General features: G+C 39.1%; 1 protein-coding gene across 4 annotated transcripts in view; it reads left to right on the top strand.

The window, feature by feature from the left end:
* Positions 1–18,828, top strand: part of LHFPL3 (LHFPL tetraspan subfamily member 3) — a 630,765-nt gene that overhangs the window by 195,222 nt on the left and 416,715 nt on the right. The window lies entirely within an intron of this gene.

Raw genomic sequence — 18,828 nt, forward strand, 5'->3', positions numbered from 1 at the left:
TGAAGGATGTCTTGACTTCCAGACTTGACTTGAAGTCTTGGCTCCTCACTTTCCTTCATGTCCTCAAACTGCTAAGCCATCATTGAACATGTTTGGATTCTCCTTTACACTCTTTCTGACACTGCCTTAACTTAAGCCCTCATCCCCTCTTCCCTGGGTTATTCAGGAAACTTCCATGTGGTTTCCAGTCTCTAATTTTGTTCCCCATATGGCAGCCAGAATGATTATTCTAAAAGGCAGTGCTGATTATTCCTTTGCTTAAAGCTTATCAGCAAATATTTGTAACCCTGATATCTCATCAGAAAAGAAATTCCATGAAATGTTTCAAATATATTGATTTTGGCTTTGACTCCAAAGATGCTAATTCAGTAGATCTGAGACAGGACTTTGGCACCAATGTACTGGTAGAGCTTCTTGGGTAACTCTGACGTGCAGCTTCCTTAGCAGGGCTCCCCAAATCTACCATGACCTACCTCTACCCACCTTTCCACCTCACCTTCTGTTCTGAAAGAGCTGGAGAGTATTTCTTACCCTTCTCTATCCTGGGGTCTATTTAGTCTCGATATTCATTGACCTGACTGGACAACTGTAGGATGACAGCAGGTAGTATCAAAGAGCCAGAGCTCTTCTTCAGGTCATTAAGTAACCTGGGACTACAGTTTAAGAATTCCTTTGTAATTGTTCACAATATAATTCAGCGTATTCCTTTTCTTAATTCTGTGTTCAGTGCTATTTCTGTAGAGTACTAGACAAAATAATTCCTCACCCTACTTGGTATTTACACCTTTAAAGTATTTATAGGCTGCTTTTATACCCTCACTTAGTCATCACTGAACTAACAAGTATGCATTTTGCTTCTACACTATTAATTTAGAAATCTGTTTCTCTATAAGGTGATAACTTTCCCAAATTATTCCATTATTTTATCCTATTCTTAAACTGTGGTTTTTCTGCTTTGAATAACTAGACCACAAGCCCATTGGAGATAACAAACAGGACTTACAATTATGACTTCTGTTCCATTGTTGCCTCTTCCATGTTGGACACAGACATGGGCATAAAATATTGGGAGAGGAGGAAAGAGTCAATTTACCAAGACTATATTACAGACAGTAAGTCCTGACTCCCTTTCTGTCCTCTTTTTGTCCTGTTAACCTGTATTTAAGATGCTCATTAATCCTATCACCAGGTGTTTTAGGCATAAGTATTTCTCTGACTGAGCTGCAAATGAGTTATTCAAGATAAATTATTCTTTGGTAAGAGAGAAAACCTAGGAGAAAATGGAATACTTTGTGTTATTTTACATCTCTTGGAAAGGATTGATCATATTACTTGATGAGAATTTGCCAAAAATCCAAATGATGCTTCTGTCAGGCAGTGAGAATTGTCATTCTGGATCTGTATTACATGAAGTTGTATTTGGCTACAATCCAATGAAATGCACCCAAACGCAATTTCTAAGGCATTCAGAAATGTACCCATCATTTTATTCTGTGCATGCCCATGGAATATCTGGAAAATATTCATTTTCTATTACTGAGTGAAATAATTCAGGACCCATTTCAATAAATCCATGATAACTCATAGACACCCTCCTCACCAAGAGCCCCCTCAAGAGTCCGGTTCTGCTCTAAACATGGTTTCAAGTTGAAAAGGGCCTTTACCAGCAGAGGAGTAACCCTTGAGCCCAGCAACAGTGAAATTCACAGAACACCTAAATTTCAGACGAGGAACACTGAGATTAGTTGTTAGGCATATTACTAAGAAAAGGAAAAAGAGCCCCGTGCCTGTGCAGTAATGTGTCAAGACCATGCCAACATTTGAGAGCTAAGGAACGTGAGAGAAGCATGGGCATTCAAAGAGACAAGAAAGAAAAATGCAGAGAGAAGAGAGTGGTGAATATTAAAATCAACAGAGATAACAAGCTGTGGAAATCATAAGCTTTTTATAGATGTTGGGAATGGAAACCATGGAAAGAAAGAAAAAAGAAGCATTATATCACTGGAAAGTAGGAAGCAAGTGATGCCATCACCCTTGAGTGAGCTATGTGTCCCCCTTAGCACACTTGGTGTAGCTCTGCCTCCTGGAGGAAGCATCGGTGTGCTCAGAAGTTCTCCTTAATGAGCTACATTGTGTTCCTGTGGCCCACACCATCCACAGCTTTGTCTACAGCCATAGTTGCAGAGAGGCTATCGTAAATAATTCGTAATCATAAAGAGGACCCAAAGTCAAACCGAGGTGAAATGGCATTTTGTTTTCCTGCTTAGGAAAGTGGAGATGTATTGATATGTCTAAAGATTTCTAATTATAAAAATATCTCGAGTAGTGGTGTGCTTGTGTTCCTTTCTCTCTAGTTTTTGTGTATCTGTCATAGGTTTTTGAGTTCTGGTTATCATTGGTTTCATTTATGTGGATCTATGACTATATTTAATATCTGTCTCTAATGAAACTGGTAGACATCTGTAACTCTACAGTGCAATAAATGAAGATGGAAAGCAGATGAATGTGAGAGGACAGTGAAGTCAAATTTTAACTAATTCACATGCTTTTTAAAGGTTGACTTGGGAATACTTGACATTTCATCTCCAGGTCAATTTGAAAAAAATTTTCCAAACACAGTTTCCCAGACCATTACATCAATCAAGTCTTTCCCTAAAGTAGGAGTAAATAATTGGCTCTTTTTCAATATCAATTAAAGTTGTTCTGTCAGAGAAGCTATTGATCTAATCTTCTGTGATCTGATCTTGCTCAGGAGCATGAAATGTAATTTTTGACCTCTTGTTCCTCATGTGTTTACCCTGGAGTGCTGGTCTCAAATTTTCCATTTAATTTAATCCTTTTATGCTGATGACAAGATGCCCCTATTGTTGACTTCCCTTATCCAGCTTGTGCTGGTTATTTCAAAATGGTAATAAATTAAGCTTGAATTTACACAAAATGTCTTCCAGTAATTCGCTTCAGGTCAATACATTAAAAAAAAATTTTTTTTTTGAAGTATAGTTGCTTTATAAAGTTGTGTTAGTTTCAGGTTTTTAGCAAAGTTAGTTACATATACATACATATACCACTCTTTTTAAGATTCTTTTCCATCAGGGAAGCCCCACGTATATACAAAAACCACTCTTTTTCTCATATAGGCTATTAGAAAGTACTGATAATAGACCACACCAGAAAATTCCAAAGAACAACAGCATTAGGCTTAAATGGCCATCTTTTAAACCCATTCTTTTTCGTCCATATGCTTTCCTGTAGTCCTTGATATCAATCTTGTGGGCTATTTAATCGCCCAACTCTGGTCAACCTTTTTTTTTTTTTTTTTTTTTGGTTGCAGAAGATGCTTCTGTCCCTCAGGATGGGAGGCTAAAAAGGAATTTTAGCTGCTGAACCCTTGCAACTTCTTTAATGAGCCTGGCTGATCTTTAACCTGAGAAATCAGTGGTCCATCTGTTCAAGAGGAGCTTGACTCCTGCAATTGTTTGGCAAGCATCACAGAAGGCATTTGAACACACAGCCTCCATCTGGTCACTGCTGCTTGCTAATCTAAAAGGATATGGGAATGTGGGAGAGAGTGACATTTCCACTTAGCAGTAATTATTTCTAAAAGCTCTCAGCTTCTTTACACGTTACTTCCTCCTTCTGACACTTCCGTTTCCCATAGAGAACTTTTTTTTTTTATTATTATTTTTTTTTTATTATTTTTATTTTTTTTTTCCAGTGGGTTTTGTCATACATTGATATGAATCAGCCATGGATTTACATGTATTCCCAATCCCGATCCCCCCTCCCACCTCCCTCTCCACCCGATTCCTCTGGGTCTTCCCAGTGCACCAGGCCGGAGCACTTGTCTCGTGCATCCCACCTGGGCTGGTGATCTGTTTCACCATAGATAGCATACATGCTGTTCTTTTGAAATATCCCACCCTCACATTCTCCCACAAAGTTCAAAAGTCTGTTCTGTATTTCTGTGTCTCTTTTTCTGTTCTGCATATAGGGTTATCGTTATCACCTTTCTAAATTCCATATACATGTGTCAGTATGCTGTAATGTTCTTTATCTTTCTGGCTTACTTCACTCTGTATAATGGGCTCCAGCTTCATCCATCTCATTAGGACTGGTTCAAATGAATTCTTTTTAATGGCTGAGTAATATTCCATGGTGTATATGTACCACAGCTTCCTTATCCATTCATCTGCCGATGGGCATCTAGGTTGCTTCCATGTCCTGGCTATTATAAACAGTGCTGCGATGAACATTGGGGTGCACGTGTCTCTTTCAGATCTGGTTTCCTCCGTGTGTATGCCCAGAAGTGGGATTGCTGGGTCATATGGCAGTTCTATTTCCAGTTTTTTAAGAAATCTCCACACTGTTTTCCATAGTGGCTGTACTAGTTTGCATTCCCACCAACAGTGTAAGAGGGTTCCCTTTTCTCCACACCCTCTCCAGCATTTATTGGTTGTAGACTTTTGGATAGCAGCCATCCTGACTGGCGTGTAATGGTACCTCATTGTGGTTTTGATTTGCATTTCTCTAATAATGAGTGATGTTGAGCATCTTTTCATGTGTTTGTTAGCCATCTGTATGTCTTCTTTGGAGAAATGTCTGTTTAGTTCTTTGGCCCATTTTTTGATTGGGTCATTTATTTTTCTGGAATTGAGCTGCAGGAGTTGCTTGTATATTTTTGAGATTAATCCTTTGTCTGTTTCTTCATTTGCTATTATTTTCTCCCAATCTGAGGGCTGTCTTTTCACCTTACTTATAGTTTCCTTTGTAGTGCAAAAGCTTTTAAGTTTCATTCATAGAGAACTTTTAGAAAATGAGGTTATTAATAGAGTCTTTGGACTATCTATTGGAAAAATATTCTTATGCTAAATTTCCTGTTTTAGGCCACTTTGGTTTTGCTTTTTGATTGTGTATCTGTTATCCCTACTATTCAGTTGTTGTGGGTTCCAGCCCAAATGTTTGATTTTGCTAGGTAGATCGCCCATATCTGAAGCACATGATGAAACAGGGTGATCTCACTAAGCCTACATCTGAACCTCAGCCCCTCCAGCTGTTTTATCTGTCTTGATGGACAATAAAAGTTGTGCATGTGAATCTATGATGCATTTGTCAGTTTTAATTAATTTAGATAAAACTGTTGGATTCTCTCCTTCATGGATATGAACATTTTGAAGCTCAGATAATCATATATAGATGGAGCATTATCATCAATGACACTTTGCTACTTAAATCAAGACAGCACTCTCAAAATGTAGCATATATTTGCAATGGAATATTATTCAGCCTTTAAAAAGAAGGGCATTCTACCATATGCAAAAATATGGATGAACCTGGAGGGCATTATGCCAGGTGAAATAAATCAGACACAGAAATACGGCATGATCTCACTTAAATCTAAAAACAAAAATAGTTAAACTCATAGAAGCAGAGAGTGAAATGGGGATTGTCAGGGACTGAAGGGCAGGGGAAATGGAGAGTTATTGATCCAAGAGTATAAAGTATCATTTATAAAAGAAAAATAAGTTCTGGAGAGCTTCTGTACAGCTTAGTGTCTTTAGCTAACAAACCTGTATTATATACTTAAAATTGCTTAAAAAAAAAACTTAAGTGTTCACGCTACCAAAAAAAAAAAAAAGTGAGAGAGACAGAAAGAAAATGGTAGCTTTGTGAGGTGATGGATATGTTAATTAGTTTGATTGTGCTGATCACTTCACAAGTATACATATATGAAAACATACTTGTTAATTATACTTCAACAAGGCTGGGGGAAAAGGAAAGAGCTCTCTTTCCCTAGTAGTCTCTAATGCAAGTGGATGAGAGAAATTGGAGAGACTTATCTAGGATATACAGCCCTGCCTCTAAACCGATGATTTCTTTAGAACCTTGCCACCAAGGTCTTCCTCAGATAGGTGAAGACTATTCTGAAGTCAGGAGCAGTTTTTGGTATTGTCTGACTGGCTCAACAGTCTGTAGGTCATAGTGAATGGAAGTCATGGTAAGGTTTCTACTGTAAGAAACAGTCTCTACTAAGCCCTGCTAGAGGAAAAAAAGTTTAGTTACTCTGGATTTTAGTTCAGTACCAATTAGTTATGAATTCTGCCACAGAGACCTTATTTACCATACACTATTATATTAATTAAGCCTTGAAGTACCCAAGCCATGAATCACCACTGTATAATCAATGCTAAATTTTTAAACAAAAATAGCCCTTAATACTCCACACAGGCTTTGCAGATCTGAACCCTGTGACAACTAAAAGGAAGCTTGTGAGACATGTGTTCTTAGACCAAAGCTTAGGAAGCCTAACTGTGTAATGTTCCAAGATGCTAAAATACATTGGCAACTAGGGATTAGCCTTACCATGCAGAGATGAGTTACAGAAACTGGAATCCAATGTACAAGAGTGACTTTCAGATGTCTCGTATGACCGTGAACACTTGTCTTTGAACACAGAACCATAGACTCATACAGGGGTTGGTGGAAAGCATCAGTGCATTTTCAAATGCCATCTAAAACGTACTCAGAAAAAGGTACTTCACTGCCTCATCACCCGCTCCACATGGTGGCCATCCACAGCACAAGACAGAGGTTTTCCATCACTTTCTTTATCACAAAAGTATTAGAGGAAGCTTTGTGTCCACATAGACCCAGGTTCAAATCCTAATTCTATCATCTATTATTTTTGTGATTGTGAGCAAGTTTCAGATCATGAATAAAAAGTGAGGAATGTAAATTGATAAAGAACAGTGAAAGTGGGTAAAGATGATGAAATAATAGCCTCAAAAAATGTACACAGCCAAATCCTCAGAACCTGTGAATATGCTACTTTCTGTGGTAAAAGTAACTTAGCAGGTGTGATTAAATTTAAGGAACATGAGGTAGAGGTGTTCACCTAGATTATCCAAGTGGGCTCTATATCATTACATGGATACTTGCAATCAGAGGACTTGTTATGGCTTAAGTCAGAGTCAGAGAAAGATGTGACTATGGAAGAAGGGTCAGAGAGATGCAACTTTGCTGGCTCTGAACATGGAGGAAATGGGCTCTGTGCCAAGACATTCAGGTGGCTTCTATGAGCTTGAATTTCGGGGGAAAAAAGCAAATAGAATTCTGCCTCCAAAAAAGAAAAACAGCCCTTCCACCACCTTGATTTAGGCCCCGTGAAACCTGTGTAAGACTTCTAACCTACATAACTATGAGGTGGTAAATTTGTTCCATTTTAAATCAGTTTGTGGCGATCTATTATGGCAGCAATAGAAAACTAGTAGAGTACGTATTCCTGGTGGAAGCAATGGAATATCCAAAGCCAGAGTCTGTCTTGATACAGCATGCATTTATTAGATGCCTGCTATTTACTTGCGGGGTCAAAGGTGAGGAGATGCTGCTGGTTATAGCCTATGTAAACACACCTCCAATAGGTAGACTATGGAAGTTCCCCAAGAAGTAAAGTAAGTAAGAGAAAGATTGCCTCTGATTTGGACATAACTTAATTTCTGTATGCTGACTTTGGAGAAGGAGTGGAGGTTTCCAGCAGAGATGGGTTGGAAGAACATATTGGGTGGTTGCATATAGAGGCCCATGGGCCAGGAGGGTCTGGTCAAAGAAGAAAGTAACCTAGTCTGGTCAGCCTGGAAATGAGACTGGTGGTTTTTGAAAGCTGGTCCATGATGAAATCTGTACCAGTTTTCTCAGAAATGAGGAAAATAAGACCAATGTTTTGAGTCCTTTCATAAAACTAAATTCAATCCATTTAAATTCTTTTTTTTTATATCGAGATTATATTCTTTTCGATTTTTCTGAAAATTTCCTTTCACGAAGTGATAGTGGGGTGCTTGTTCCTGTCGTTGTTGAAATGTTACTACCTAGAAAAATAAAGTTGGCAAATCTATGTTGGTTTTCTTTGTGTGGGTGAGCTGAGGTTGAAGGTGGGGCGGGGGGAAGCCCTAATCTACAAAATGTTAAAAGTCTGGAAGGCAGAGTATTATGGCAAAGGATGAATTGGGGAGGGAGGGTAATAAGAGGAGGTAATGATATCTAACTGTAGACTTAGAGGGGATAGGCTTTTGCAGTATTGACTGCATGCTAAGTGTTTGGGCTTTAATCTCTTGATAATAGAGTTGATGAAAATATCATTCAGTGATATTCAATGCTGTGTTCTTGGCATTGTGTACAGTGTGGGAAAAATTAGGTGGTATGAGACGAGAATGAGATTGTAATATACTTACCTGACTAGAGTGGTGGTTCATGGAGGAAAGTAACAAAAAAATCTGTATTTGGAGGGATGGGAGGTGGTATTGAAAGTGTGGCTGGCAAAGGGACAGGAAATCCTAGAATACTGGTTCTAAACTACAGCCATTTCCCACTCCCCCCACTTCAGGTTGTGGGGAAGTTTGGCAATGTCTGGAGACATTGCTGAGTGTCATCCCTGGGGTTGGGATACTCCTGGCATCTATTGGCACCTAATCAGTGAACAGGATAGCATCCACAACAATGAATCATCAGGCCCCAAATCTCAGTAGTGCCCAGACTGAGAAACATTGCTCTACAGGAAATTAATTTCAATATAATGAAATAGCAGAGAACTGCTGTAGGAGCCTGGTAGGCTGCAGTCCATGGGGTCGCTAAGAGTCGGGCACGACTGAGCGATTTCACTTTCACTTTTCACTCTCATGCATTGGAGAAGGAAATGGCAACCCACTCCAGTGTTCTTGCCTGGAGAATCCCAGGGACAGAGGAGCCTAGTGGGCTGCCGTCTATGGGGTCGCACAGAGTCGGACATGACTGAAGCGACTTAGCAGCAGCTGCAGCTGTGTTCTGGAGTAAGGTATTATAGAATCAATAAAATGTTTGGAGAAGGAAAGAAGTGAAAATTTATTGACAACTTTCTATGTCAGGTATTCTCACATCCAGTAAATCCTGATTTACCATCATAATGATCCTGGGCATTAGTTATTGTTATCTCCCTCATACAATGAGGACACTGAGGCTAGGGAAGGTTGTGATTGGCTTGCATCCAGTTAATGATCAAGATCAGATTTGAACCTAGCTCTGTTCCATTTAATCATTTGCCAAGGCCAGTCAATTATTGATCATTCCACTTCTGTCCATCCCCACTGCCACTGTCTTAGTTCAAAGCCACCGTTATCTGTTGCTGGTTACTGAATTCAACAGCCTCCAAATGACTTTCCTCTCAATCCTTTTTCTGACCATAGTCAGAGGGAGTTTTCTAAAGAGTGCTTCTGACCTTATCACTTTCCTGCTTAAAACCCTGTGGTGAGGAGACACTGGCAGTTTCTCTGCCTCATTGTGCTGGTGCTTACATTCCTCACATGCACATCCTCGCTGCAACACACACACACACATACACACACACGCGCACACCCTCACATCTCTGGCTAACTCCAGTTCTTTCAGTGCTCAGTTTCAGGGGTAGAACTTCTCTTATCCCCAAGGCTGAAGCTAGTGCCCTTCCCATGGCACCTGTGCATATCCCATTATCGCCTTTACCATCTTCTAGGGGTTTATTAATTTTTCTGCCTCTTCCACTTAAGATATCAACAACTTGAGAGCAAGGACAGTGTGATCCCAAATGGCACTAGGCACATAGTAGGCCCAAATGATATGTGTTGAGTGAATGACCCCCACCATCACCCTGTATGAACATTGAATTGGGTTCAGTATTCTCCACACCAGACGGCCAGATAAAATTCTGTTTTCTCCCCATAGGCAGAAGGTGATGAGGCTCTTGAATAAGATTTTGAGCAGGAGGAAGGAAAGAAGAGGTGTGAAAAACAAAAAGAAGCAAGTTTTTAAGACTTGTTGACAGATTGGCAATGTTGGTGAATGAAGAGAGATTACTGAGAAGGATTCTTAAGTGAATGAGTGTGTACGACCAGGATGTTAAGGTTGTCAAAATGATAATATAGAAGCACGCTCCTGCCTTGCATAATCTCAATAAATGTTAAATGAGTAAACATCAACATTTTTTCTTTAAATTTAAGAACCATCTAATTAAAACATAGATGACATTTAAAACCACAGGAATAAATGGGATCCCCTAGGGAGAACATCTAGCAAGGCAGAAAAAGGAGCCTGAGATGAAGCACAGGGAATGACAAGAATCATAGGTCTTTAGAGGGGAAGCCTGAAAGGGCAATGAAAAAGCCTATGCCCAACAGTCAGAGAAAACCAGAAGAGTGAGAGCCTGCAGTGGAAGACAGAAGAGGGGAGTGTTTGAAGAAAGAAGTGGTCATCTCATTGCAGTGCAGCTGAAAGCCTGAGTAAGATAAGGAAGAGAGGTGACTGTTCAACAGAGCTTTCCCTCATGGTAAGGAGTAGTCCCAGGAGTGTTAGCACACTCTGCAGGAACAGAGATGACAGCTCAAGGGGAAGGCAACTTGTATTTTTTTGGCCCCAGTTCCAGGACTTCATCACAAAAACTCAGTTTTGAAAATTTTCCTTTCTTGCATCACTTTGACTTTGTTCCCCTAAGCAAGATAAGGCAATAAAACTAGTGAAGATTAAAGCTCTTCACTGGTCTGAATGGTCTTAAGGAACCAGAGAGTACTTATTCCATAATTTTAATGAAAAGCCAGTGAGGAGTAGCCCCATCTTCTGAAGAAGAGATGCAGTATTTGGACTGCCATAAAAAACCTGAGACCCAATCTCAGCACTGGGCTGCTCTTTGAGACTTTCCAAATAAGTCCCATACAGAACATGCTTTGATAATCCAATTCTATCGTTCTGTCTTCCCCCAAGTGGAATCTTGGATAAGAGACTCTGCCCAGACAAGTCATGGTCTTCAGTGAGACATTGCCCTTGTCTCCTCCCCAGATGCACCCATTCCCACATGGGAGGCTGCTAGAACCACCCCAGTGCAACAGGGAGGGAAGAGACAGTTGATGCCGCTTACTTTTTCACTGACTTTTCTCAGTGCAAGAATTCTTTTAAAATATCTTCTTTTTGGAATGTTCAATTCATTCAACCCCAAAAAGTGCGTGAGGAAGTACAGAATTGTCTGATTTTAATTCTTCTAGTTAATCTAAGTTAACTAAGTTCCATTCAGAGAAAATGGAAATAAAATCAGTATGTTATATCCAAATACTGATGGCTATAAAACATCACTAATAACTGGAATTTCAACCCTTTTCCAGTGAATTTTAAGATCCCACTTTTAGAGGATGAAAGTAACTCCAATAGTAAATTCAAACTCACATTTAGAAGTTTGGAGGAAGATGTGCATGGCCCTGAAGTTATCTCAGGATATAAGCTAACCACATACACAAGTCACTGAGTAACATGTGGTGGTTAGGCAAGCAACCACAAGATTATAATTTGCCTTCACAAAGACAGAAATTTGGAATATTCTAGGGTCAGATGTACTTTGATGGGACATCTGTTTTCCTCTCGCAGAAACATGACATTTTCTTTTCCCAATAACCCCAAGGCCTGAAGTCATTTCTCTTTAAGTTCTTTCTTGAACAACCAGAAGTTTTAGCTGAGAAATGATGAATGAGAGCTCTTGGCAAACAAAAACTCCCCCTTCATGGGTCAGTTCCCTGCCACTCCATCCCTTCATACTGCAACTCTATCTGCAAAAATGATTTCTGAAGGGAAAGAGGTCTGTTTTATGTAGTAAATAGATAGTGATTTGAGGATAAGGAGTGTGCAATTGTGAAATTCTTTAAAATGAGGGATCCTCTTCCTGCCCTTCCCCAGAAGCGAAACTCTTGTTATAAAACAGGCTCTGGAAAAACCAAGAGATTTAGCCATTTGAAAGTGTATCTGGCTTAATTGAGGATAACATCATTTAAGCCTCAAATATAGGATTTCTGGATTAGTTACATTAGATAAAACCTGACGGTTTGTCCATTATGACTTATACTAAAATGAATAGTGCTTCTGTCTTATCTTGAATTCAAGCCTTTCTGTTCTTCAGTTCAGTTCAGTTGTCACTCAGTTGTGTCCAGCTCTTTGTGACCCCATGGACTGCTACACGCCAGGCCTCCCTGTGCATCACCAACTCCCAGAGTTTAATCAAATTCATGTTCCTTGAGTCGGTGATGCCACCCAACCATTTCATCCTCTGTCGTCCCCTTCTCCTGCCTTCAAACTTTCCCAGCATTAGGGTCTTTTCAAATGAGTCAGTTCTTCATAACAGGTGGTCAAAGTATTTTAGTTTCAGCTTCAACATCAGTCCTTCCAATGAACACCCAGGACTGATCTCCTTTAGGATAGACTAGTTGGATCTCCTTGCTGTCCAAGGGACTCTCAAGAGTCTTCTCCAACACCACAGTTCAAAAGTATCATTTCTATGGCACTCAGCTTTCCTTATAGTCCAACTCTCACATCCATACATGACTACTGGAAAAACCATAACCTTGACTAGACAAACCTTGGTTGGCAAAGTAATGTCTCTGCTTGTTAATATGCTATCCAGGTTGGCCATAGCTTTTCTTCCAAGAAGCAAGCGTCTTTTAATTTCATGGCAGCAGTCACCATCTGCAGTGATTTTGGAGCCCCCCAAAATAAAGTCTGTTACTGTTTCCACTGTTTCCCCATCTATTTGCCCTGAAGTGATGGGACCAGATGCCGTGATCTTAGTTTTCTGAATGTTGAGTTTTAAGCCAACTCTTTCACTCCCCTCTTTCACTTTCATCAAGAGGCTCTTAGTTCTTCTTCACTTTCTGCCATAAGGGTGGTGTCATCTGCATATCTGAGGTTATTGATATTTCTCCTGGATATCTTGATTCCAACTTTTGCTGCATCCAGCCCAGCATTTGTCATGATGTACTCTGCATATAAGTTAAATAAGCAGGGTGACAATGTATAGCCTTGACATACTCCTTTCCCTATTTGGAACCAGTCTGCTGTTCCATGTCCAGTTCTAACTGTTGCTTCTGGACCTGCATACAGATTTCTCAGGAGGCAGGTCAGGTGGTCTAGTATTCCCATCTCTTGAAGAATTTTCCACAGTTTGTTGTGATCCACACAGTCAAAGGCTTTGACAGTCAATGAAGCAGAAGTAGATGTTTTTCTGGAACTCTCTTTCTTTTTCAATGATCCGATGGATGTTGGCAATTTGATCTCAGATTCCTTTGCTTTTTAAATCCAGCTTGACCATCTGGAAGTTCATGGTTCACATACTGTTGAAGCCTGGCTTGGAGAATTTTGAGCATTACTTTGCTAGCATGTGAGATGAGTGCAATTGTATGGTAGTTTGAGCATTCTTTGAAATTGCCTTTCTTTGGGATTGAAATGAAAATCCACCTTTTCCAGTCTTGTGGCCACTGCTGAGTTTTCCAAATTTGCTAGCATATTGAGTGCAGCACTTTAAGAGCATCATCTTTTAGGATTTGAAATAGCTCAACTGGAATTCCATCACCTCCACTAGCTTTGTTCTTGGTGATGCTTCCCAAGGCCCACTTGACTTCGCATTCCAAGATGTCTGACTCTAGGTGAGTGATCACACCATTGTGATTATCTGGGTTGTGAAGATCTTTTTTGTATAGTTCTTCTGTGTATTGTTGCCGCCTCTCCTTAATATCTTCTGCTTCTGTTAGGTCTGTACCATTTCTGTCCTTTATTATGCCCATCTTTGCTTGAAATGTTCCCTTAGTATCTCTAATTTTCTTGACGAGATTCTAGTCTTTCCCATTCTATTGTTTTCCTCTATTTGTTTGCACTGATCTAAGGAAGGCTTTCTTATCTCTCCTTGCTGTTCTTTGGATCTCTGCATTCAAATGGGTATATCTTTCCTTTTCTCTTTTGCCTTTTGCTTCTCTTCCTTTCTCAGCTATTTGTAAGCCCTCCTCAGACAACCATCTTGCCTTTTTGCATTTCTTTTTCTTGAGGACAGTCTTGATCCCAGCCTCTTGTACAATGTCATGAACCTCTGTCCATAGTTCTTTAGGCACTCTGTCTGATCTAATCCCTTGAATCTGTACACTTCCACTGTATAATCATAAGGGATTTGATTTAGGTCATACCTGAAAGGTCAAGTGGTTTCCCCTACTTTCTTCAATTTAAGTCTGAATTTGGCAATAAGGAGTTCATGATCTGAGCCACAGTCAGATCCCTGTCTTGTTTTTGCTGACTGTATAGAGCTTCTCCATCTTTGGCTGCAAAGAATATAATCAATCTGATTTCAGTACTGACCATCTGGTGATGTCCATGTGTAAAAGATTCTACATGAGTAGAGTCGAGTCTTCTCTTGTGTTGTTGGAAGAGGGTGTGTTCTATGACCAATGTGTTCTTTTGGCAAAACTCTATTAGCCTTTGCCCTGCTTCATTCTGTACCCCAGGGCCAAATTTGCCCATTACTCCAGGTATTTCTTGACTTCCTACTTTTGCATTCCTGGAATGTTAGGTCCATGAATCAAGGCAAATTGGAAGTGGTCAAACAGGAGATGACAAGAGTGAACATCAACATTTTAGGAATCAGCAAACTAAAATGGACTGGAATGTGTGAATTTAACTCAGATGACCATTATGTCTACTACTGTGGGCAGGAATCCCTTAGAAGAAATGGAATAGCTATCATAGTCAACAAAAGAGTCCAAAATGCAGTACTTGGATGCAATCTCAAAAACTACTGAATAATCTCTGTTCGTTTCCAAGGCAAACCATTCAGTATCACTGTAATCCAAGTCTATGCCCCAAACAGTAATGCTGAAGAAGGTGAAGTTGAACAGTTCTGTGAAGATCTACAAGACCTTCTAGAACTAACACCCGAGAAAGATGCCCTTGGTGTTCTTATTTCCCCCTGAAAAGGTCTCAAATAATTTTTAATTTTGAAAGTTGTCCGACTTCCTCTTTGGTGTGATTAGGCTCACTGAATAACATGAAAATTATTCCCATGTACATCATTCTTGTAATGCACTCTTCTCCAAAGTCACAGCTTTTAAAAAGCTTTAGGTGTAATTAGCATGTAACATTGTATTAGTTTCATATCTACAATGTAAAGATTCAATATTGGTGTACACTGGACATCACAATAAGTCTAGTTACCATCTTCAGTTCACTTCAGTTCAGTCTCTCAGTCATGTCTGACTCTTTGCAACCCCATGAACCACAGCATGCCAGGCCTCCCTGTCCATCACCAACTCCTAGAGTCTACTCAAACCCACGTCCATTGAGTCGGTGATGCCATCCAACCATCTCATCCTCTGTCATTCCCTTCTCCTGTCCTCAATCTTTCCCAGCATCAGGAACTTTTCCAATGAGTCAGCTCTTCGCATCAGGTGGCCAAATTACTGGAGTTTCAGTTTCAACATCAGTCTTTCCAATGAACACCCAGAACTGATCTCCTTTAGGATGGACTGGTTGGATCTCCTTGCAGTCCAAGGGACTCTCAAGAGTCTTCAACACCACAGTTCAAAAGCATCAATTCTTTGGCACTCAGCTTTCTCTATAGTCCAACTCTCACATCCATACATGAATACTGGAAAAACCATAGCCTTGATTAGGCAGACCTTTGTTGGCAAAGTAATGTCTCTGCTTTTTAATATGCTGTCTAGGTTGGTCATAACTTTCCTTCCAAGGAGTAAGCGTCTTTTAATTTCATGGCTGCAGTCACCATCTACAGTGACTTCGGAGCCCAGAAAAATAAAGTCAGCCACTGTTTCCACTGTTTCCCCATCTATGTGCCATGAAGTGATGGGACCAGATGCCATGATCTTAGTTTTCTGAATGTTGAGCTTGAAGCCAACTTTTTCACTCTCCTCTTTCACTTTCATCAAGAGGCTCTTAGTTCTTCTTCACTTTCTGCCATAAGGGTAGCATCTGGTATTATATAAAAGAAGGTTTTTTCCTTGTGATGTGAACATTAAAGATTTACTCTCTTGATCACTTTCAAATGTGCACTACCATATTATTCATCCTTTTAACTTATTTATTTCATAACTGAACATTTATACACCTCTTGGCCTCCTTCACCCATTTTGACCATCCCCCAAACTCTTTGCCATTGGAAACTACCATTCTGTTCTTTTATCTATGAGTTTTGTTGTGTTATGTGTTGCTTGTTTGGATTTTTTTTTTTTATATTCCACATGTAAGTGAGATCATACTGTATTAGTCTTTCTTTTTCTGACTTATTTCACGTAAGGGCACTTTGAGGGTCCCCTCACAGTTCACTCATTCTGTCACAAGTGGCAAGAATGCATTCTTTTTTAAGGCTGAATAGTATTCTATTGTATATATACCACACCTTTATACATTCATCTACCAATGGACACAGGTTGTCTCCATATCTTGGCCATTGTAAGTAATGCTGCAGTGAATATAGGGGTGCATATATTCCCAGAAGTGGAATTGCTGAATCATGTGGTAGTTTTAGTTTTAATTTTTTAAGGAACCTCCATACTGATCTCCATAGTAGCTGCATCGGCTTGCATTCTCACCAACAGTGCACTAGGAATCCCTTTTCTCCATATCCTCCCCAACACTTGTTATTTCTTATCTTTTAGATAATAACCATTCTAACAGATGTGAGATGATATCTGATTGTTGTTTTGACTTGTATTTCCTAGGTAATTAGTGATGCTGAACATTTTTTCATGTGCCTATTGATCATCTATATATGTTCTTTTGGAAAAAATGTCTATTCAGATCCTCTGCCAATTAAAAAAAATCAGATTGCATATTTTTGCTATCGAGTTTTATGAGTTCCTTATATATTTTGGCTATTAACGCCTCACTAGATATATGGTTTGCAAATATTTTCTCCCATTTAGTAGGCCTTTTCATTTTGTTGACAGTTTCCTTTGCTGTACAGAGGTTTTTGAGTTTGATGTAGCCCTGTTTCCTGCTTTTTAAAATTCTTTTTGCTTCTATAGCCTTTGCTTTTGGAATCAGATCAAAAAAAAAACAAAAACAAAACAAAACAAATCATTTCCAAGACTGATGTCAAGGAGCTTACTGTCTATGTTTCCTTCTAGAAATTTTTATGGTTTATACATTCAAGTCTTTAATCTTGAATTAATTTTTTTTATATGGTGCGAGATAGGATACGAGAATATATGGTGGGAAAAGTCTAGTTGCATTGTTTGGTATATAGCTTTCCAGTTTTCTAAACACTATTTATTGAAGAGAATATCCTTTTCCTATTGTATATTCTTATATCCTTTGTCATAAATTAATTAACCATATATCCATGAGTTTATTTTTGAGCTCTGTTTTCTGTTCCACTGATCTCTATGTCTTTTTTGGTGCCAGTACCATATGGTTTGATTACAGTAGCTTTGCAGTATACTTTGAAATCAAGATGCATGATACCTCTATCCTTGTTCTTCTTTCTCAAGATTGTTTTGCTACTCATGGTAATTTGTGGTTCCATACAAATTTTAGAATTCTTTGTTCTAGTTCTGTAAAAAATGCCACTGGGATTTTGATAGGGATTGCACTGAATCTGTAGATTGCTTTGGGTAATATGGGCATTTAAATAATATTAATTCTTCCAGTCTGTGAGGAAGGACTATCTTTCCATTTGAGTCTTCTTTAATTTATTTCATTAATGTCTTAGAGTTTTCAATATATGGATCTTTTACCTCCGTGGTTAAATTTACTCCTCAGTATTTTATTCTTTTTGATTGTAAATGAGATTATTTTCTTAATTCTCTTTGATACTTCATTGTTAGTGTATGAAAACATAACAGATTTGTGTACATTTGCTTTATATCCTGCAACTTTATTGAGTTTATTAGTTCTATTTTTTAGCAGAGTCTTTGCAGTTTTATGTATATAAAATCATGTTATCCACTAATAGCAACAGTTTTGCTGGGTTTTTTTTAATTTTCATGACTTGTATTTCTTTTTCTTGCCTAATTGTTCTGGCTAGGACTTCCACAATAAAAGCAACAAGAGTAGGCATCCTAGTCTTATTTCTGATTTTAAAGGAAAGCTTTGAGCTTAATTATGATGTTAGCTGTGAGCTTGTCATATATGACTTTTATTATGTTTCAATATGTTCCCTCTATACCCACTTCGTTGAGAGTTTTTATCATAAATGGATGTTCAATTTTGTCAGAGGTGTTTTCTGCATCTCTTGAGATTATCATATGATTTTTATCCTTCATTTTGTTAGTATGGTGCATTATATTGATTGATTTGTGAATACTGAACCATGCTTTCATCCTTGGAATAAATAGAGAAGGACTATAAAACAACCAGGAAACAATGAACAAAATGGCAATAAGAACATACCTATTAATAATTTAAATGTACATGTACTAAATTCTCCAATCAAAAGACATAAAATGGTTGAATGAATTTTAATTTAAAAAAACCTATGTTTTGCCTTTGAGAGACTCAGAGGCATGGAATAAGGACACACAGAGACTGAAAGTGAAGCAATGGAAAAAGATGTCAGATGACTAAGAAGCATGCCCTGCGTGGACTCTACCTGCCTGCTGGCTTTAGCAAGGTGACTGGAGAACACAGGGCTGGGCACACTTGCCAGTGCTATAAGGCAGCATGAGGGCTTTAAAGTGATGCCCGCCAGTGCCTTCATGCTTGGGGAGAGTCCCGTCAGCCCCCCTGATACTCCAGCAGACACTGAGATTAGCAAATGAATCTCCTTCATATATAGTCTAGTCACTTTTCAAAGTGCTGCTTTTGTGTTGGTCCCCAGGGTGAGAGAGAAGTTTCAGTTCCCTATAGCACTTTGAGTCTCCTGGTCGTGAGCCCCACTTTGTTTTCCAGAACAGATGTTCTCAGGGCTTATCTCTCCATTGCAGGTCCCAAGGGTTACATGTTTGATGTGGGGCACAAACCCGTTGCTCCTCAGAGAGAAACTCCAGATGTATGAGCTCCCTCCTGATTATAGCT

Source organism: Dama dama, chromosome 18 (assembly GCF_033118175.1).
Source record: "Dama dama isolate Ldn47 chromosome 18, ASM3311817v1, whole genome shotgun sequence".
Taxonomy (NCBI): Eukaryota; Metazoa; Chordata; class Mammalia; order Artiodactyla; family Cervidae; genus Dama; species Dama dama.